This window comes from Tupaia chinensis, unplaced genomic scaffold, assembly GCF_000334495.1.
Source record: "Tupaia chinensis unplaced genomic scaffold, TupChi_1.0 Scaffold146131_1, whole genome shotgun sequence".
NCBI classification, from domain to species: Eukaryota; Metazoa; Chordata; class Mammalia; order Scandentia; family Tupaiidae; genus Tupaia; species Tupaia belangeri.
This window is the reverse complement of record NW_006205986.1, coordinates 742,501-765,928: the sequence shown is the minus strand read 5'-3', so window position 1 is coordinate 765,928 and position 23,428 is coordinate 742,501.

Genomic DNA, 23,428 nt, shown 5'->3' with positions numbered 1-23,428 from the left:
GTTGAGTATCTTTTCAGGTATGCAATCCTATTTTCTTCAGCAAAGTCTCTGTTCAGATCTTTTCACCCATTTTATAACTAGATGATTTGTTTGCATATTACTGAGTTGGAAAAGCCTTTTTTTTATTTTTGATACAAGTTTTTTTTAATAACATATATGACTTGCAAGCATATTTTCCATTTTTTTTGTTCTTTAAAAATCTTCTGAAAGTATTGTTTGAAAAATGTAGTTTAATTTCCCCCCCCCCCTTATTCCTCCTTAGTGTTTAATTTGTTTATCTTTCTATAGTTTCTGGAGGTGAAAGTTTAGGCTGCTGGTTTTAAGTCTTCCTTATTTCCTTTCTTTCTTTTTTAATTTGCCATAGGGCACGTGCACTCGCTGGAGAAAGAAAGAGAAAGAGAGAGAGAGATGGAAAGTGAGGGACCCTCCCCTACATGGGGATGACCACACCATGATTCTTTCTCCTTCATTCTCCCCTTGAGATTTTTGTGCATCCCCACACATATGCCCAGCTTGTTTTTCAGGCCACCAGGTCCAGGACACAAATCGCAGTTGGCCATGTGAGATCTAGTCACCTTAACTTCTACACACTGGTTTGGCCCATTATTTTCTGATATAAACATTCAAGGCTATACATTTCCCACTAAGCCCTCTTTAGCTATCTTTCAAAAATTTTACATATTTTTCCCTATGTAAATCAATATATTTTACATTTGGGTTATTTAGACTAGCTTGGTGCATATGACTTCTGTATTCAAGAAAAATACAGCTGCTTTTTGGAAAGGGCCCTATGAATATCGATAAAGTCAACTTGGTTGATAAGTCAGGCTATATCATTCTTGACTTCTGATTATTTACTCTATCAGTTTCTAAGAAAGTTATGTTGAAGTCTCCAACTCCATCTGTGGATTTTTCTACTTTCCTTATATTTACTTATTTATTTATTTATGAGAAGTTTTTGCTATAGGGCGCGTGCACTCACTAGAAAGACAGAGAAAGACAGAGAGACAGAAAGCAAGAAATCACCCCCCAGGGAAGTTGGCCACGCTGCAATCCTTTCTCCTCCATTCTCCTCTGGGGATCTTGGGCACACACGCACAAGTTTCCGGTGTGAGTTTAAGCCGCCGGATCCAGGACTTGAATCGTGGTCAACTACGTGGGAGTGCAGCAATATAGCCATTACGCCAACTGATGGTCCCTACTTCTTTTAGATCTATCCCCTTGCCTCACATATTTTGAAATTCTGTTGATAAAAACATCGAAGACATATTTTTAAAAGGAATAATGTTTATAATGATATTCTCAGTTATAATTTAAAATTAGAGAACTTTTCCTCTAGCTACTTGACCTTATTTCTCTCTCTTATTTAAAATCATGTTCCATGAGACCCATAAAAAATATTAAAATTTACACTTCTCTCATCAGTAACAATGTCATTTCAGATATTTAAGGGCTATCTGAAAATATTTTGTTGTGAACTGTCTATTCTATTTTGTTCATTGTTTTTTTCCTTTTAGCTTACCTCTTCTTAATTTTTGTTCTTCATAAATATTAGGTATTTTAAATCTCTTTTTCTGTTATATAATTGCATCATGATTTTTCTTTTTTTACTTTTGGCTTTATCAATGCTTTTTAAGTTATAAGCGCTTTTGTAATGTCACTGAAATCACCATGGATTTTCCCTTTTTTTGCTGCTGACTCTTGAATCATAAAGATATTTTTTTCCTTTCATTTCATTCTGAAATCCACACTATTGTCTAGAACTTCTTATAACCTTTTAAAAATTTAAATTTATTTAAAATTTGTTTAGTGTGTGGTAGGAAGATAAAAGTCAAGCTTTCTTTAAAATGCCTATCCAGTTTTCCAACGTATTTTATTAAAAAATCTTCTTTTTTTCACTAATTTTAGGTGTGATCTTTGTTATATATTAAAATTCCACATGTCTGGGACCAGCAGGTGGCATGGTGGTAAAGGGCACTCGACAGCCATATGGCTGACTGTGGTTCAAGTCCCGGACCTGGTGGCTTGTTCTTGCTCCTTCTTTCTCTCACTCTCTCTCCGCTTATCCCTTTCTGGTCAAATTAAAATTAATTAATTAATTAATTAATTATAGTTAAATAAAATATATATTTTTTAAATTCCATGTCCTTGTACCTATCATAGCACTTGACCTTTTGTTCAGTTAGTCTATAGGTTTATTCCTCAGTTAATATGAGACTGATTTAATTAAAGAAGTACTATAATTTGGTAGGCCTATTTCCAAATTTCTCTTCTCTCTCAGGGTATTCTGAACACAAGGATGAATGAATAACACTGCCTTCAGTTGTCTAGGATGAAGTAGAAAGTAGGAAATGTATATATTGTTGTGGAATCAGATAAAATTTGCACATTTACTTAGGGAATATTGACATCTCTTCACTGTTATTTGGTCTCCTTATAGATAAATGCAACTCTGTTTATCTGAGTCATGTCTTCAGAATGGATAATTATTTTAAAATTTTTTCACCTAGGTTTCAAACATTTTAAATTTATTTCTAGGTTTGTTTATTTATGTTATGGACTGGAGGGTATTAAAGATAACTCTCAGTGTATTAAATTAGTGTACAGTGATGGTTCTTTCTCCTGATCCTTTATCATTGCATTCTCCCCTGTTTCAAGCTTCTCAAAAGAAGCTATTACTCTGAGTATCATTTATCCCATGTAATTCTGAAACCCCAGTGATACTAATGGCAAACTGTAATGCATATTGTTCACACAGCAGGTTGAATCATGCAGGAATTTTTCTTAAGTGTATGCATGGGGAACTGGTTGAACTAATAGAAAATTTAGGAGGAAGAAGATTGGCATGTGAACTTAATAAGGTGAATTCAAGAAGTTGTCATTTGGCTTACGAAGCTCCAAGAATGTCAGAAGCCTCTGCTCTTCATTGGAACTTCATGCACTCCCTTTTTTACCCTGCAGATTGCATCTCTCTTGGGCGTACATTGTGTCAGCAGAACAACCTGACATAAATTTTCCTTCACTTAAGTTCATAGGCAGCGTTCAGGAAGGCTGCTATTAGGGATTGTAAAAGTGAACGTTGAATCAAGTGGGGTGCAAAAGGGTGGGGATGACAATCATGAACAGAAGGGGAGGCATTGTTCTGATGCTGGGAAAGGTGCTTTTAAGTGTATTAGTGATATTCCTGTGAAAGCTTCCTCATCAATTCATTCAAAATAAAACAGCCATTATGTGGAAATTTTGACACAGAAGAAAAGAACATAATGATCCTTTTGTTACAAACATCTGGGCAAATAAAGTTAAGAATTAGTTGGGGTACCTTAAGAGAACTGTTAGGTATTAAAATTAATGGGTCCTTTAAAACTATTTTTGAATATTACAAAACTACTAAAATGATTTGAAAATACCTATATTTTCTTCCTATATACATCTTCTCCTTCTCCCTGATTCTAAGAAGCATCCCAGAAATTAAATATCTGTCTCATTTAAACTTATGTATAGTAGACACTGAAGTTCAATTATTAAATAGGGCAAATAAATGACCACCACAAATTAATAATACATATGAATATTTAGTATTCTCTATGTTGGGCATTAATTAAAAATGTGCTAAATATATTTATGTGAACTCTCAAGCAGGTGAAGATTATATCTCTGTTTTTTAGATTATTTTTGCATTGATCATGGCATAGTTACATTAATGATATGTTGAGTGGTGTGAAAATAATATGGATTTTAGGGTCGGACCTGGGTTTCAATTCAGTTTAATCTATTTTTTATTGTGGAATTAGGCAAGCTATTTAGTCTTTCTGTAATAACATTTATCTTAAATACTGTGGTAAAGACTAAATGAGATAATATATGTTCCTAATTAATATTTTCTTTTTTTTTTTTTTTTGAGAGAGAGAGAGTTGCTACAAGATGCTTCCACTCACTAGAGACAGAAAAAGAGTAATCACTCCACAGTGAGGATGGCCATACCACAATCCCTTCTCTTCCATTCTCCTCTTGGGATTTGGGGCATGCATGCATATGCTTCCAGCATGAGCTTCTAGCCACCCAGTCTGGGACTCAAACCACAGTTGACCACGTGGGAGTCCAGCCCCTTAACCCCTATGCCACCTGCTGACCCCAATTAATACTTTCTTTATGTCAAAAAAATAATAAGTCTTGCATGAGTAATTGTTATCCACCTATACCATACATATTCTACTTCTTCTTCTCATCAGTCCTTCTCCACTCTATACGATAAAAGGTCTGTGTAAGTCCATAAATACTTAAATACATAGAGGCAGATGTTGTGATCTCTGGCCTAACTGAGCTTTAAATACCCTCCAGATTTGAAAACCATTGCTCACCAGCTGCTTTCCGTAAAGACACAGGCTCAGAGCATGCCTTTATTCTCGGGTCTCAGTAGAATAGAATACATCTGATAACCTCTAAGTTGAATGGTTGTTGATACCGAAACAAACACTGAAAAGATCATTAATTCATTGTGTTGTCTTCATTGCAAAATTACATGGAAATGGTCTGAACTTTCCGTTTTCACCCATCGCTGCTCAAGTTCTGAAGTATGGGCTTCCTTTCTCTGTGCTGCACATTCATCAGTGGGTGGATGAACCAATTATGGAAAACATATTAGTTGTACTTGTAGGTACTATTTAAAACACTTCACATTCAGTTTCTCACTGATATCACAAACTAACTTCACGATGTTGGCACTGGTATTATCCCTCAGATTATAGGTGACAAAAATGAGACACCCTTGTGACAATTATTGAAAATCACATGAAAGGCAACCAGGACATTTAAGCACCGGTCTTTTGAATTGCAATGTAGGAGATCTTTTCACTCTTGTGAAAGCTATCATTTTCAGGGTCTCTCTATAAAGCCCTTGGCACTGACCTAAAATAAGAAAGGAAAATCTTAGGAGCAAGACAATATCTCAGCTTTTCTGATAGATAGGATATCATGACACAGCATAAGATTGAAAGCAGGCACTTATTAGCTTCTCTAATGATTATTAAGATCTTGGAAGCTGAACATTATAATGATTCCTTGGTTTTGTCCTCTACCTCCACTTTCCTACTGGTAAACTGACTCTAGCTCTCAAAATCCTGTATCTAGATATACTTACAACTTAGATAAGAGCAAGTTATTTTACCGACTAAAATCTTGGTTTTCAGAACTTGGACAGTATCACGCACATGCTTTTTGGTGCCTAACAAGTTTTCATTGTAAAATGCCAAATAAAAGTCATTTCTTTCTTTTCTTATAACATCATTTTGAAACCTTTGATTCATGTTGAAGATACTTCAAAATTTCAACACAAATATTAGTTCACATAGAAATAAAGCATTTTCAAGAAGTTTGTGCAAATGTATGTTATGTAAAAAGAAAGTATGAAAATTCATACTTTCATTTCATTTCTCCACAAACTTTCCAAAGTCCCCTTATATACATATATTTAATTTGATTATGTGCTCAGAAACAAATACCAGCACAAATGAACTACAAAGGAATATGTGAAAGAAACACAAACAATATTTTATTGCCTTGATTAGAAAGCACCTATCCAGAGAGGCAGATTAAATACTTTGATAGTTGAAAATCTATACAGGATGCTAAAAATGAGAATTGATGTTACTTAAGATATAAGGAGGGAAAAGGAGGTACATATCCAAGGAGTTTGAAGGTATATTTAATTTTGAATCTCATATTCAAAACCTAATAGACTATTGAATAAATCCTTTTGGTTCCAGTAATTTTTCTTCTTTACTTTTTCTACAGAGAAGGATTTTTAATTGGGTGAAATTTTTAAAATGATTAATATTCATTGAAAAATTACTATATTTGGTGTCATCAGGTGACATGGGAGTTAAGGGCACTGGACTTCCATATGGCCAACTGCAGTTTGAGTCCCAGACATGGAGACTTTCTCTCTTTCTCTCTCTCTCTCTCATTCTGTACCTCTCTGGTCAAATTAAAATAGATAAATAAATAAATGCACTTATTTTTTAAAAAAGAAAAATTAGCACACTCTTGGTTTGAAGTGTCCACCTTGTCCAATTGTTTGACTTAAAGCTCACACTGACCCATTGAGGAGGCTATTCAGTATCTATAATACAGGAGTGAGATTGCTGGGACTCCAAAGGTGAAATATTTTGCTTCTACCCATAACTACTAAGTGGCAAACTTAAAATTTGAGACAGACTCTTTGTGGACCCAGAGATTAACTCTATCTTCAACCAAATCAATGATGGTGATTTTGGTATGAGAGGAAACAAAGTTATCACAGGTTTCTTTCCTAAACTATTATGTCAAATCTGTTACTTAATAGTTGCCAGTTTTTGGTCTGCAGAATCATATGCAATTTTACAGTATTTTATAATTAAAAGACATATACTACTGGTTGATACTGTCGGTCACAGGTAGATTTAATGTAGAGAAAATACCAAGGAGCTATATGTTGACAAAAGTTGCCAGTCCTCTTGAATGGCATTAGAAGTCCATAGTAAATTCCAGTTAGTCTGTCGCTTCTGGGACTTACTGAGGTCGGCTTTTGGTTTTTCATCTTGTTTGCATTCTGTATTTTGGCCCTAAGTTTTCAGTGCCTCTCATTCTACGCTACCAAGCAAGGCCTTTGAGCAAAGAAAAGTGAAGGGTAGTTATTTACACTTTGGACGTTGTAGGAGTACAACACAGCCAGAAAGAAGAGAAAGTGGAGACAGAAATTGCCTATGTCCTCCAGGGATTACTTTCAAAAATGAAATGGATAATGGCTGATTATATGGAATTTCAGGCCATGGAGGTTGGTTTTAGTGAGGGTAGAAGAAAAAAGTAAATAAACATTTGGTGGTTTCTGTTTGCGTGTTGGGAACTATACAGAAGAAAACGGAAGTGCTGAGTGGTGTAGTCACTTTCTCAGAGTGAAGTAAAAATGTGAATTTTGGCATGTCTTGATGATCCTTACCATCTGTGCAGATTAACTTTACATGCAATGACTTCCCTTTTTCTGCCCTCTTCCTCTTCCTCATTCCTATCATTGAAAAGACTTTAATTTATCATCATCATTTCTTGAAAGATTTTTTTAAAGCTTTAATAATTTTGATTTGAAAAGTAGCAAAAATTTCAGTGAGGACCTGTTTATTTTCTGCCCTAGTAAACCATTGTCTATGCCCTTGCTTGGGGGGGAGGGGGGCTCTCCAGGCTCCACCTCCTTCCTGAGACTTTTTATTTTATTGTTCTTTCTTTCTTTTCTTCTTTCTTTCCTCTTTTCTTTTTCCTTCTTTCTTTCTCTCTTTCTTTCTCTTTCTTTCTTTCTCTCTTTCTCTTTCTTTCTTTCTTTCTTTCTTTCTTTCTTTCTTTCTTTCTTTCTTGTTTTCTTTCTTTCTTTCTTCTTTCATTCTTTCTTTCTCTTTTTTTCTTTTCTTAAATTGCCAGAAGGCATGTGCATTGTCAGAGAAAGACAGGAAGAGAGAAGGGGAGAGAACACCCTCCCCCACACACAATGGGGTACAATCATTGCACAATCCCTTCTCCTCCCTAACTATATCCTACCATATTTGGGATACACTGCACATATGTTCAATGTGTTTTTCAAGCCACTGGGCTGAGTATCAAATTATGGTCAGCTATGTGGGTTCCAACTCCCTTAACCACTAGGCTATGGATCCAGAGAGCAGAAAATTGCCTTATTAGAGAGCAGAAAATTGTCTTTCCAAAACCTGAGCCACGTAACGGGAGCATCAGGTTCTCTTTATATCATAATCACAAGTGTTTTCTGTAGAGCAATCAACAAGATGAGTGACACAATTTTCAGAACCATCTTTCAATGCAGATCACTTTCTCATAGCAGCAGTCCTGACACGACCATTCATCTTCCAAGTTTAAACAGTGCACAATCAAGCAACCTAAAGGACTAGATCTGGGAATGTGGAGAATACTATAAGAAGGAACACAAAAATCACAATGATCATGATGATTATCCCACCTCTAAAATAATAGGCGCCTAGTATTCTGGTCCACTTATATTGGGGGTTAAAAACTTCTCCCTGACAAAAACATATGCTTCCTCCCAATTATGAATGTACGGACAAAAAAATGAGAAACATTGCTTCTATCCTACCCATTGCTGACATTCTCATTGCCAGCTGACACTGTCTGTTGCAGCAAATGTTCTAGAATCTGTCATTGTTTTAAAATACCAGCCAGAGATATGGTCATTTTCTCATCACTCTGAATAATTCATTGAATATTTCAGGTGGTGAAGTCACTAAAAATAGCAGGAAAGTTGAATGCTCTGACTATAAAACAATATCCTTACTATTGTTGAATACTATTTTTTTTTAAAGATGACACCAGGCAAACTGATTTTCTAAAGATTTTGCTCTTTTTAACATATTGACCTCACAGCAAAACTCCAAGTATCTTCTGAAAGACTGAGGGAATACTGAAGTTATCGTTATATTTCTTTAGATCTTAAAATCTGAGTACACATGAGATCTTGTTCTCATTTCAATCTCTTACCTTCATACATGAATGTGACTGACACTCTTGAGTACTGAATCTGAGTAGGAAGGACTGAAAGAATAGATTGAAAGCCTTGGGAATAAACTGAGATCTCGGGCAATGGTATTTTGTTTTGTTTGGTTTTACATTTTGCAGTTGATACTCTGCTTTGGGAGAAAGAAAACTCCTAAATTTGATAATAACAGACTAGGTTCTAAACTTACTAGTTTTATATCCTTGGGGAAAAGGCTGTCTTTTTGATCTATTCTCACTTCTGTAAATTAGAAATATTAAACCTTTCTATAAGAGTACTGTACAGATCAGGGGCAAGAGAGTGGTACAGCAATAATGCAACTGGATCACATGTGAAGGTCCTGGATTCCATCCCTGGGGCTTCCCCGATCAGACCCAGTGCACACACACATGGCTGTGATTCTAAGCTGGCTGAGGCTGGTGGCGAATTGTGGTGGGAGGATTCTGCTGGGGGTAACTGTCTATTTTTCTTTCTCATTCTGTCTCTCTCTCATAAATTAAATTTTAAAAACATTTTTTAAAAAAGGTTTTGTACATATCAACTGAAAAGAAATAAGTGGAAAATTTTGTGAACCACAAGACATAAAGAGTTAAGTAATACCATTATTGGTTCAAATGAAGAATGGAAATGAAATTATCTTAAAGGAAATTAAGGTAAACCCTGCTTCTCCAAAATTTTGAGTTGAGATTATTTTTTCAGATTATTTTAGTCATAGACTGTGAGGGTCTTCAAAAAGTTTGTGGATTTAAAAAAATAAATTGGGGGGATCAAAATAAATTTGTATTTTAGTCCCATTTTTTCACAAAATTTGGAAGAACACTTATATATGAATAATTTCTATGAATGTGGAAGAAAATGTAAAGGTGTTACCTAGTGAACCTGTTTAAGTTTCTCTTTCCCCAGAGCACTGATAATTGGAGTCTATTTTTCTCCTTCCTCTTTAACAACACACATAAATCACTTTTTTTTTTTTAAATTTTTGCTATAGGGCATGAGAGACAGAGAAAAAGAAATTGCCCATCAGAAACAGTGACCACATTACAATTCTTTCTCCTTCATTCTCTCCTCTCGGGATTCTAGGCATGCACATACAAGTGCCTGGTGTGAGTTTCAAGCTGCCAGGTCTGGAACTCGAACCACAGTTGACCACATGGAAGTCCAACCTCTTAACCACTACACCACCTACTGGACTCCAAATCACCCTTCTTACATTTAGATCTGGAGAAGTGCTGTAGTTTGACCTTTGTATGATCCCATGTTTGCTAATTTTTTTTGCTTGGAATGTGTTGACCTTTTAAGATACTGAAAAATAGAAATCTCTTTCAGGATGGAGGTGATGTCAAACAGTGAATCATTAGCTTTTCTTCAAAAAAGCTTGTTGTTTAAGTATTGTGTTTTGCTTCATTAAGAAGACAATTATTCCATTATCCATGATTCATCAATTTTTAGGCTGTCATTAATATGTAAGTTTAAGAATGAAGTTGACAGAAAAATAGTGCCTAATCATTCATGTGCAGCTTTAAAATGCTGCATCATTTGATCACTTTTCTGTTTTCTGTAGGATATAAAGCCAAAGTGATCACTTTAAATTGAATATTTCAGGTGGTGAAGTCACTAAAAATAGCAGGAAAGTTGAATGCTCTGACTATAAAACAATATCCTTACTATTGTTGAATACTATTTTTTTTTAAAGATGACACCAGGCAAACTGATTTTCTAAAGATTTTGCTCTTTTTAACATATTGACCTCACAGCAAAACTCCAAGTATCTTCTGAAAGACTGAGGGAATACTGAAGTTATCGTTATATTTCTTTAGATCTTAAAATCTGAGTACACATGAGATCTTGTTCTCATTTCAATCTCTTACCTTCATACATGAATGTGACTGACACTCTTGAGTACTGAATCTGAGTAGGAAGGACTGAAAGAATAGATTGAAAGCCTTGGGAATAAACTGAGATCTCGGGCAATGGTATTTTGTTTTGTTTGGTTTTACATTTTGCAGTTGATACTCTGCTTTGGGAGAAAGAAAACTCCTAAATTTGATAATAACAGACTAGGTTCTAAACTTACTAGTTTTATATCCTTGGGGAAAAGGCTGTCTTTTTGATCTATTCTCACTTCTGTAAATTAGAAATATTAAACCTTTCTATAAGAGTACTGTACAGATCAGGGGCAAGAGAGTGGTACAGCAATAATGCAACTGGATCACATGTGAAGGTCCTGGATTCCATCCCTGGGGCTTCCCCGATCAGACCCAGTGCACACACACATGGCTGTGATTCTAAGCTGGCTGAGGCTGGTGGCGAATTGTGGTGGGAGGATTCTGCTGGGGGTAACTGTCTATTTTTCTTTCTCATTCTGTCTCTCTCTCATAAATTAAATTTTAAAAACATTTTTTAAAAAAGGTTTTGTACATATCAACTGAAAAGAAATAAGTGGAAAATTTTGTGAACCACAAGACATAAAGAGTTAAGTAATACCATTATTGGTTCAAATGAAGAATGGAAATGAAATTATCTTAAAGGAAATTAAGGTAAACCCTGCTTCTCCAAAATTTTGAGTTGAGATTATTTTTTCAGATTATTTTAGTCATAGACTGTGAGGGTCTTCAAAAAGTTTGTGGATTTAAAAAAATAAATTGGGGGGATCAAAATAAATTTGTATTTTAGTCCCATTTTTTCACAAAATTTGGAAGAACACTTATATATGAATAATTTCTATGAATGTGGAAGAAAATGTAAAGGTGTTACCTAGTGAACCTGTTTAAGTTTCTCTTTCCCCAGAGCACTGATAATTGGAGTCTATTTTTCTCCTTCCTCTTTAACAACACACATAAATCACTTTTTTTTTTTTAAATTTTTGCTATAGGGCATGAGAGACAGAGAAAAAGAAATTGCCCATCAGAAACAGTGACCACATTACAATTCTTTCTCCTTCATTCTCTCCTCTCGGGATTCTAGGCATGCACATACAAGTGCCTGGTGTGAGTTTCAAGCTGCCAGGTCTGGAACTCGAACCACAGTTGACCACATGGAAGTCCAACCTCTTAACCACTACACCACCTACTGGACTCCAAATCACCCTTCTTACATTTAGATCTGGAGAAGTGCTGTAGTTTGACCTTTGTATGATCCCATGTTTGCTAATTTTTTTTGCTTGGAATGTGTTGACCTTTTAAGATACTGAAAAATAGAAATCTCTTTCAGGATGGAGGTGATGTCAAACAGTGAATCATTAGCTTTTCTTCAAAAAAGCTTGTTGTTTAAGTATTGTTTTTTTCTTCAGTAAGAAGACAATTATTCCATTATCCATGATTCATCAATTTTTAGGCTGTCATTAATATGTAAGTTTAAGAATGAAGTTGACAGAAAAATAGTGCCTAATCATTCATGTGCAGCTTTAAAATGCTGCATCATTTGATCACTTTTCTGTTTTCTGTAGGATATAAAGCCAAAGTGATCACTTTAAATTTTTGGAATTTTTTTGGCCGAACTTTTTAAAAATGTTTTTGAATCTTACATTTCTGTTGCTGTCTTTCTACAGCTGAGGTACTGTGACTGAATATAGACAGTAATTTGTGATTTCATATAAATTTACATCAGATTTTAATAAAAATCTTATTTGTGTATACTAAGAATAATTTATATTAATTGTTAATAAAGATATCATAGCATTTTAAAATATTGCACATTATCACAATGATCACTCTACACCAAAACAAATGTTTGGTTTCCAACTGAGTCAAGAAATAAGGAATTTTCATCCACGATCTTCAAAGTTTGTGCTTTTTCTACCCCTTGAAATAATTTTGAACTATGTACCTACTTGAGTATTTAAAATTAACATATACTAAAACTTTGATTAAAAATGTAAAGAGTTGGACTGGCTTTATGGCCTAGCAGTTAAGGGAGCTGGAACCCACATGTCTGTTTGAATCCTGGCTCTGAAAGCTTGAAAAACATGTTGGGCACACTCCAGGCACATATGAATGCATGTCCAAGATTCTGAGAAGGGAATGGAGGAGAAGGGATTGGGGTGTGGCCATCACCCATGTGGGGTGCTTTCTTGCTTTCTTTCTCATTCTCTCTTATCTCTTCAGTGAGCGCACATGCCCTATAGCGATAATCTCTCTCTCTCTCTCAAAAAAAAAAAAAAAAGAGAGAGAGAGCATGTTCCTCAGGCTTTATATTTAACAAATATTATTTTGTGTTTATTACTTTGTAATGTTTTTGATAACAATTAGAAGACACCTACTTGTGGTGGCCCAAATAGGAGAGAAAGTAATTTTTGGAACATCAATCATTTTTATGTTTAAAAAGGGAGACTGCCCTGAGAAAGAGAACCACCTTGAAAGTCATAGTCATGGAACTCAAACTTGGATGGACCCTTTTATTTAGGGTCTATCCTTCCTAAGGCAGAATGAATTCTCAAGTTTTGTTTGTATCTTTGAAAATCTTTCAAGGTTATGATCTCTCTAGGAAAGAGCCAGGAAACCTGTTGGAAAATATTTGATCTTTATATATATATATATATATATTCGCTATAGGATACGTGTGCTTGCTGGAGAGACAAAGAGACAGAAAGTGAGAAACCACCCTCCACACACCCAGGGGGAATAACCACACCCCAATCCTTTCTCCTCCAGTCTCCTCTCAGGATCTTGGGCACACACACACACATACACTCAACCAGAGTGAGTTTTAAGCGACCAGCTCCAGGACTCGAACCACATAGACTATGTGGGAGTCCAGCGACAACTGCTATGTCATCTGCTGTTCCCAGAAAAATCAATGAATTTCTAAGAAAATATTTTTTGAATGATTTCTGCCTCCTGAATTTCTCAACCTATTATACTCTGTCTTATAAAACCAACTAATTTACTGGAGGCCTGGCAAAAAAGAAAAAAATATTCCCTGAACTTTGACTAAAAATGTCATTAACTAGCATCATTCATTAATAATAATAATAATCAACGGCCGTTAATTACCAAAGGTGAGGCTGGAAAAACATAGTCTGTTATAGTTTGACAGAGAACAAGCCACCTCTAGTGAGCATTCTGCTATGGGGCACAGACATCTACTGTCTCTCTTCTGGTGGTGCCTCGTTTTCTTTGGCGTTTTACCTGGGCCACATTCCTTCCTTCTTCCTCACTCCCCTCTCCTTCTCTATCTTGTTTTATTTTTGGTATCTTCTCTTTATAATCACTTTGCCACATTATTCCTCCCTTTTTTTTCTTCCTTATTTATAAACCTGCTATGAGTGTCCTGATTAAGTCTTGCTGCTCCTTGAGAGTAATCAAGATTGCACAGACAGCTGAGCCTGACTCTGGATGACTTGACAACCCAGCTGTCAGCTTTCCCTATGTTGCCTTCACAACCCATCCCACCGTGTAGAGGGTTAGAGGCACTTATGAGGAAGCAACATTTATTATTTACCATGTACCACACACTATGCCACTCATTTCAGATACATAATCATATTAGATCTGTATTTCATAACTTCCACATCATAGAGATGAAGAAACAGAAACTTCTAGAGTTGTTCAAGGACATGAATCAGGGATGGCTTAGGTCTGCTCAGTTCTGAGCCTGTGCAAAACTGTTCCCCTGGCCCTCTGACTGCCTCTGGGTATAAGCTTACCCCTAATAAATTCTGTTTGAATTAGAGAACTTCAAGTTGATACTCCATGAGGAGAATGTTCACAGAATACTACTCAGGCCGGGCCTCTGAACGTTGAAATTATGAGAGGATTGCAGTCTTCTATGGTCTGTTGTACCACTGCTTCATTCTGGTTTTAAACTAAACCACCTTCACTAAGAGTCTAGAGACGCAAATTACGTCTTTTCTTTTTTTCATGTATTTATTAAAAACAAGCTATTTATGTGAGTTAAAATGAACCTTTAGTAATTTAATTGCCAAAGGGTGCAAGTGCTCACCAGAGCGACAGAGAGAGAGGGAGAAAAGAGAGTATTCTCCAATGGTATGTCCATGCTGAAATCACTTCTCCTCTCTCTCTCCATTTTTCAGGACCTTGGACATGCTCACACATGTACCCAGTCTGTTCTCCAACCCATTAGGACTAAGATCTAAACCATGCAATCAGTCATGTGGGATTCAGCTCTCTTAACCACTCAGTCATGGAGCCAGCCCAAACCTTCATTTTAATGATATTTTTAATTTGCCATGCTCCTGTACAAAATTATACTGACTTACACATCCACAAAGTGAAATGTCATAGACATGACGACCATTAGGGCAGGAAGGTAAAACTACCTCTCTTTTCTCCTACATGTAACCATGTGGTTTTCACTGTGGTATATGGGAGCTATTATATTCAGATTGTCCTTTGTTTATTTATTGCACTCTGACAATAAGCATCAAGAAAAGTGCTATAGGAAAATGTTTATATGATGGCTATTGCATTTCCTTTCGAAAGTATAAATCATATTATCTCCAAGGTATTCAAATCCCTTCTCTACCTCAAACACTGATAGTAAATTAAAATGTCAGATACACTCTTTGGAATAAACATTTATATTAAAGATTCAAGATCTGACCTGGCTTTATTGTTAGTGCAAGTCATACAAATAATGTCCTTTTGTGGATGCCAGCAGTATAGGCTCATCAAAGGGGAAAAGAACAGTTTGAGAATCTTCATCTTGAGTATATTTTAATAATAACTTTCTTAATGTGTCTTTGATAGAGCAATATCATTTTTCTGTTATATGGAAAGCAGGATCTGGGACAAAAACACAGTTCATGAATTCAGCATCTGTCCTTACTACTTTCCATGTGAGTTTAGGTAAAATTCATAACTGCAGTTTTCTTATCTATATAATGGGGGTGATAATGATCCCTTGCTATTAGAGTGTTGAAAGTATAAAATGTGATTATGCATGTGAAATTCTTTTGTAGTATGTCCAACATATAATGCAGTAAGGCCTTAGTAAATGGTGACTTTGATTTATATTACAATTATCACATACCAAAAGGTTGGCTGGGGTGAGAAAGACCTGGAAATGTTTTCCAGAATAGTCATAGAAAATGTTTGCAAAATACCCATGGACATTGAATGCTCTGAAAAGTATCAAATAAAACATTCTCATAAGCTTTCTTTAAGCCACCATTTTTCAATGTCATATGGCGCAAAACAGTTCCTCCCACATTCCTTTCAAAACTTTTATGTGACTATCCCACAGAACCTGGAACAGTGATGAGTACGCCAATGACAAGCCTTCCTTGGAAGTGATTTATATTATATTTGAGAAATTTGTATTTTTTGTTGATGATGGTATATTTAAAATGTTATTTTTATAACAAAGTTATTGATGTTTATTCCTGAAGTTTTAGAAATTTTAGAGATACAAAATATAGCAATTAATTGTACTTAGGCTTACCATGGTTACCTTCAAGTGAGTTACTTTAGAAAATGCTTTTGTTTTAACTTTTAATAAGAGCATGTGCATGAGACAGAGGGAAAGCACCTTTGACAAGGTTTTACACACAGAAATCCCCTTTCTCAGCCTGTTAGCTACTTAGCACCTTAGGTACACATGCACGCAATAATTGTGTTTTAGATTGACTGAGTCATGTGGCTTCCAACACTGGAGTCCATCATACTATAGACCGGGTCATCTATGCAAGGCATGCATATAAAATCTTGTATGTAGCTCTTTTGCAAACCATTTAAATATGACTTTAAACTCTTTATAGATATTGCTTGTAAAAGATTATATCACTTTCCATTGAATAAACGTGGCATAATTTTTCTATTAATTGATGGTCAGGCTTTCACCAAGTTAAAATGCTCATATATAAAAGTTCAAAAGTTTCAAAATGTCAAAGTTTTGTTTCTCCTTTGATTGCTTGTTAATATTCATAATACATTTGTAGACTTAAAATTAAAATTATTTCCTAACTGGTTTATTGATTTGTTTAAGTTACATATTCACTTATTTATCTGAGTATCTCTGCCAGATCTTGTGATATGGTTAGGATATAATGGTATTCAGCCATTGATCCTGTCTTACAGAATGCACTATCAAATTTTTAAGAATCTGATTTACATAGACAAATATAAAAGTACTTTCCAAATCACTATAACAATCTTCACTGTAGATTTCAATAATTAAACTCTAATAGTAATAGAAACAGAAAAAAAATATATAGATAAATATAGATAATACACATACAGATATGTGGACATAGAGATAAATATCTAGGGTCTAGTCCCATGGTTAAAGGACTGTGATCCCACATGGTTGATCACTGAATTCACCTCAGTCGTTTGACAAACATGCTTGGCTCATATTTCTGTGTACTCAAAATCTTGACAGGATAGAGAAATGGAGGAGAAGGGATTGCGGTGTGACCACACCCAAATGGAGGATTACTTTTTCCTTCCTTATCTTTGTTTTTTCCCCTCTGGTAAGGACATGTACCCGCTAGCAATGAAAAATAGTATTATGAAGGATATATAAATGTTTCACATTCTTCTTTTATCCCAATTCCTGCTTTCAACAATAAATATAGTCTTTCTTTGTATCTAAAATGCATATAGGGACCACCAGGTGGCGTAATGGTTACATCACTGGACTCCCATGCAGTCAACCATGGTTCAAGTCCTGGACCTGATTACTTAAACTCCTGTTGGGCGCGTGTGTGTGCATGCCCAAAATCCTGAGAGGAGAATGGAGGAGAAGGGATTGCAACATGACCATCCCCTCGAGGGGGTGATTTTTCACTTTCTGTCTCTGTCTCTGTCTGTCTCTCTGGTGAGCACATGAACCCTATAGCAAAAATCTCTCACAAATAAAATAAAATATATGTAAATATCTGGATATTACCACTGGTTGTCTAATATATCCATCATGTTTGCACATCATTCACAAAATAAAGGCATCAAAACGTTTCTCATTTTTAGTATAGAGTTTGTCAAATTGCTCCAGTATGATCTAGCTCAAGAGGAAGACTTAGCTTGCCTTTAGGTCCTCATTTCTCAGATTCATTTAATTTTTAAAAATTCATGTTGTAAATACCATCCCAGCAGTTTCCAAATGCTGACTCTCCTCTGAATTTCCACAAATTGGTGCCATCAGTAAAACCTTTCCTCTAACTATTGCTATAGCAACTCGAAGTATTTTCTCCCTTTGTTAAGCTCTCCCCCAACACATCTGCCAGATCAACACTCCTCAAGCCTTATTCTGATCTTTCAGCAACACAGTCACTGGTCTTCCACGACTCCCTACTAACCTCAGGAAAAACACCTGCATATTATTTTTTTCAAACCACACTCCTTTCTCCTTCCTTTCATAAAACTCTAGATCCAATAACATCCATACCCTCAGCTCTTCATTTATGCCATTCGCCATGCCTCCTCTTCTCATAATTCTGACTAGCTGGTCTAGAAAGTCTGATCACATCTACATAATGATAATCGCTATCATGTATTATGTATTGACTATCTACTTTATGCCAAGAATTGAGTAAGTGTTTCCAAATGGTATCTCATTTGCTTTAATCATCATAGCCTCTATCTCACATATAAAACAACAGGGGCTCATTGAAGTGACTTGTCCAAATTCACACAACTTACTTAAATTTAGAGCTTCAACTTCAGTACACTTCATGGTCCAACTATTATTTGTTCTTCCATCTCAGTTATCACCAAATTTATGTAGTCTTTTCTAATGTCACTGTTAAAAGTGATTTTTCACTCTTTTGTGTTCCTACAATTTTTACTTTATATCTCTACCACACCACTGATTATGCTGCCACTTAAGGTATTTTAAGTAATGTCCTCTTTCACTTATTTATCCATTCAATACTTTATTAAGTTTAAGTCTACTAAATGACAAGGACTTTGGCCAGGCACCTTATATATAAAATTAAAATTATTCCTGCCTTCCCAAAACATGTAATTTAGCTGTGGAAACTCAAAATAAATATCTATAACTGGATGTGTTAACTAACGTTTTGAAGCCAAAGCACAGAATACAATGAGACAATAAGAAAAAGTCATAATGGGAGGGTAGGAGTATTCAGAATTGGCCCTTGCTGAGTAAGTAAAATGTCACTAAGATATTATGATGCAAAGAAACCAGCCAAGTAAAAAATGGGAGTATAAAGGAATCATATTTGAATCATAAAAAAAAGCACAGGCAACAATTTTAAAGCAGAGGAAGACTTTGTGTTCTCTGAAAGCAAAAACAAGGTTATTCAAGAACACGGTATAGAACTGGGCAGTTGTTTCCATGAGTAGAGTCCCAAATAGTTTTGCCATGGAGCACTAAGATCCTTGAGTGAATGCCTTGAGTGAGCCAATGGAGTGAAACAAACATGGTACCAGTGTACAAAAGAAGATAAGGTCTGCTCCTTCAACACTGGATAGCACTAATAAATTTACATCTCCTAGTACAAACAAATGTCTCTCACAGGATTTAAGGCTGTGTTCCAGGCTAAATGATTATTTATTCTTCTGGAAGACAAACACTGTGGATGAGTATATCCATATCTACCTAATCTAACTCCACAGAGTTCTCAATTCTTTGAGAATATCAGTTGTTTAGTGCTTAACTCCTGAGACGACACAGAATGGGTTAGTGTCTCTATATTCTGAATCATGTTATGCTTTGTCATCATAACTATACTATTTTCCTGTATCATTACATCAAATCTCATTAGAAAGCATTTGTTAAATTCTGTACTTATTTTTTCTTTTCTCTCTCTCTCTTTTTTTTATTTAAAAAAAAACTGTTTTCAATAAGTTTTGGAACTTCTTTAAATTACTCACTTGAGCTCCTGATATTGCTGCCAGCTTAAAAAAAAAAAATGACCGTTTGACTGCAAACTACAGACATTTGGTACAGTGACTGCTTTGACAGTTTAAGTATAAAAGAGTTGTCAAGCTTTTCGTACTGAAGCTACAGGTAACAGATATTTCAGGAGTGAAATGTGGTATTCCCTTTGAATCAATTTGTTACAATCTTTGCTAATCTCTTGTCCAAAAGACTTACCTTAAAGCAGATTGCACATCACAGCCCTTGACCTCTCTGAGAAGACTCAACCAAGTCGAGTTTGTAGCAAGTTAGACATTGTACAAGATGCTGGAAGACTGCTCTTCCCAGTTGGAAATCCACTGGGTAGGTTCATGCAAAATTCCTAGGCTGGAGAAGAAAATTAATTTACATTTCGTAAACCAGGCCAGTTGATTAGCAGCAGTTTTATTGAAAAACATTTGGAGACCACAGTTGAGCTTGGGAAAAATGATTAATGATATCTGTTACATATTCAGAAGGAGAAGGTGGCAGTCGGGCACATAGCTAATACTTTCGTCAAAGTCCATTTAAAATAGTCAGGGCTTTGAGAATTTTTTCAGGTATGAGAGAACTTAATCAAATGTAAAATAGAAGGGGATAGGAATCAAGACTTCTAAAGAATGGCAAAAAAAACACCATTAAAAAAAGTCTATGAAACTAAAATTAATATTCACATAACACTGTTAAATTGATGATAAAAATAAGCTCAGTACAATTTTGGATAATGAGCGCAGTCAGATATAGAAATTCTTTAATTATCTTTTTTATTCATCCTACGTACTGAATTATTCTTTACATTTTTGATCATTGTAACCTTAGTTCTTCTCGATTTTCACAGAGACTCTGCAGGTAACTGTAACAGATTCCACTGCAACTTTCAACTATTCAGATATCTTTTTCTTACCTTATTGCATTGACTAGAACTTCTAAGATAATATAAACAATGAAGGAAAATTATATATCCTTTAATAAAAATCTTGAATATTTCATCATTGAGAATCAGATATTACAATGAGGATTATTTCTTAAAACAGAATAAGTTAAATTTTATAAATTACTTTTCTAAAGTTAATTTGTATGATGCATATGATTTCTTCTCCTTTGACTTATTAATATCATATATAATATAATATTATTAAAACAAAAGTACTTGGGAACCAGCAGTTAGTGTAATGGCTATGTCGCTGGACTCCCACGTAGTCGACCGCGGTTTGCGTCCTGGACCCGGTGGCTTAAAACTCACGCCAGGCGCGTGTGCGTGCGTGCCCAAGATCCCGAGAGGAGAATGGAGGAGAAGGGATTGCGGCGTGACCATCCCCCCGGGGAGTGATTTCTCACTTTCTGTCTCTCTGTCTCTCTCTGTCTGGCGAGCGCACGCGCCCTATAGCGAAAATCTCTCCAAAAAAAAAAAAAAATCTTGATCATAGCATATTCTTCATGTTGCAGTAATTGATATACAGTATTTTCTTTAAAATTTTTGTTTTAATAGTTTTAATACTTAAAGATAAGATTGGTCCAAATATGTTTTTAAGGAATAATTACTGGTAAGCTTTTGTGTCAATAATAAAGTTTGAAAAAATTCTGTATTCTGGGTACCAGCAGTTGGCATAATAGGTATGTCACAGGACTCTCATGTAGTCGACCATGGTTCGTGTCCCAGACTCGGTGGCTTAAACTCATGCTGGGCACATGTGCATGAGTGCTCAAGATCCACAGAGGAGAATGGAGGAGAAGAGATTGTGGCATGGCCATCCCCCCTGGGGGGTGATTTCTTGCTTTCTGTCTCTCTGTCTCTGTCTTTCTGGAGAGAGCCACACACACCCTATAGCAAAAAGCTCTCTAAAAGAAAAAAAAAATTCTGTATTCTGTTACACTTTATGTTCTGAAAAGATGGTAGTAAACAATTTGGGCTTTTAAATCTGACAGATAAGGTTAGAAATCCAGTTGCTTCCTGACTCACTTGGTTGTAATTGTACCTACTTCATAAGATTGTATTTAATAGTTCATACTAACTACTTACCAGGGTTGTGGCAAATAATAAATAATTGTCTTGTAAACATACACACACACACACATGTTCAAAGAAACACAAAAACTAAGACCGTATTATATATGAGTATGTGTGTGTATATATATATATATATATATATTTTTTGTTTGTTTGTTTGTTTGTTTGTTTGTTTTAGCTATAGCATATATGTGCTCACCAGAGACAAACAGAGACATAGAGAGAGAAAGCGAAGTGAAAAATCACCACCAGGTTGGATGGCCACACCACAATCCCTTCTTCTCCATACTCCTCTAGATTTTCAGCACATGCTCCTAAATGCCCAGAGTAAGTTTTAAGCTGCCGCATCCATGGGAGATCCAGCCACCTTAAACTCCATGCCACCTGCTGGCCCAAAAACATATTGTATTTTAAAGGCTTAATAAAATTTACCACAAGAGTAATGAGAGCCTAGCTCCTCTTCAATCTTTAATTCTTTGAAGCCTTTTTCCTCTCTTACATTTATGTTTATCTTTCAAGGCTCTCTACCTATTTTTTTTGATACTTAATTTTTATTAGTCCAGATATCAAGTGTATCAGTAGATTTTTAAAATGTATCTGTGCATTGTACATAGATTTAAAAAATAACTAGCTGCTTAATGCCTTCTGTATAAATACATCACAGTTCGCTCTCCTAATACTGTTTCCTTCTTCAGCATTGTCAGGGTTTTATCTGTTCATTAGTGTTTCTCACACTAGCTCATCATTTCTTTGTTTTTATTCCTTCAGTTTCTGAACATATCAGTTTCTGTCTTTGCTGATTTCTTTCCTTCCTTTTGATATTTATTTTCTGGAATGCACAGATGCTCCCTGGATGAGGCTGTACAGTGGCAAGGGGAGGGGACTGGAGAGGAGAAGTGGGTCCTGCTGTCTAGCTAGTGTTGACAGGAGGCTGTCTTCCGCTTCCATGGTTAGTACTAACTCGGGGCTTCTGAATCAGGGGTCATAAAGGAGAGGAGGTATATGGGAGAATGCAGAACATCTTTCTGCCTTTTCTGCCTGTTACATGGAATTGCTCATCAGAGAGATCAAGCATTAAGAAAGGGATCAGATGCTTTGGTTTGATTTTAGGCTCTGCCACTTAATATCTTTGTGATAAATCCCTTAACTCTTCTAAACTTTATTTTTCCATGGATGAAAAAGCTATAATAGTAGTGTCTTTCTCATAGGATTGCTGTGAGCATTAAATAAGATAATGTAGGACCTACGTTTATCTCACTGACATATCCCTGCTGATAAATGCTGGTGTGTGTGTGTGTGTGTGTGTGTGTGTGTGTGTGTGTGTGTGTATGTGTGTGTGTGTAAGGGGACTTCAAAAAGTTCATGTAAAAATGGAATTAAAGTAAAAGTTTATTCTGGTGCAATAAAAAATGGAAATCCATGCATCATTTTTTTATACTTATGCATTGGTATGAACTTTTTGAAGACTCCTCATATGTATAAAATATTTTTTTGAATGAATAATTCAAGAATCTGTCTTGAATGAGCCTTGGGAATTTCTTGCCAGCCTTAAAACTCTACATGTTACTGGGACCCAATCTTGTGGAGAGATTGAAGAGCTCACTGAACCTCTGCAGCTATTACGTGATAAAAATGATTGAAGCCACTTGCCAACATAAAAGTGCCTTGTGCACGGTTATTAATAATACTGAGCAGTGCCCATTATAGAAAACCTGCAGCTTTTATGCTTCCATAATTTTAGTCATGCTATCATCCTCTCAAGAAAGAAGAATCGCCTCCAACACAATTTCTACCAGCTCTCTATTTTCCAATAAAGAGAACCTTGCAAATGATGAAACAATGGCAGGTCCTTTCCACTAGCCCCACTCAGAGGCTGGGAGGGAAGTGCATGAGGAACATTTACCTTGCTTGACACAAATCACCCCATGCTTGCTTGTTTCCAAGCTGATAGCACAATCTTCCATTACCAGAGAGAGCAACGGGAGTGCTCCTCCTCAATAAGCAGTCACTTCTGAAAAGGCCCTCTTTTATAATCATAAAAGGAGCATGAAAAA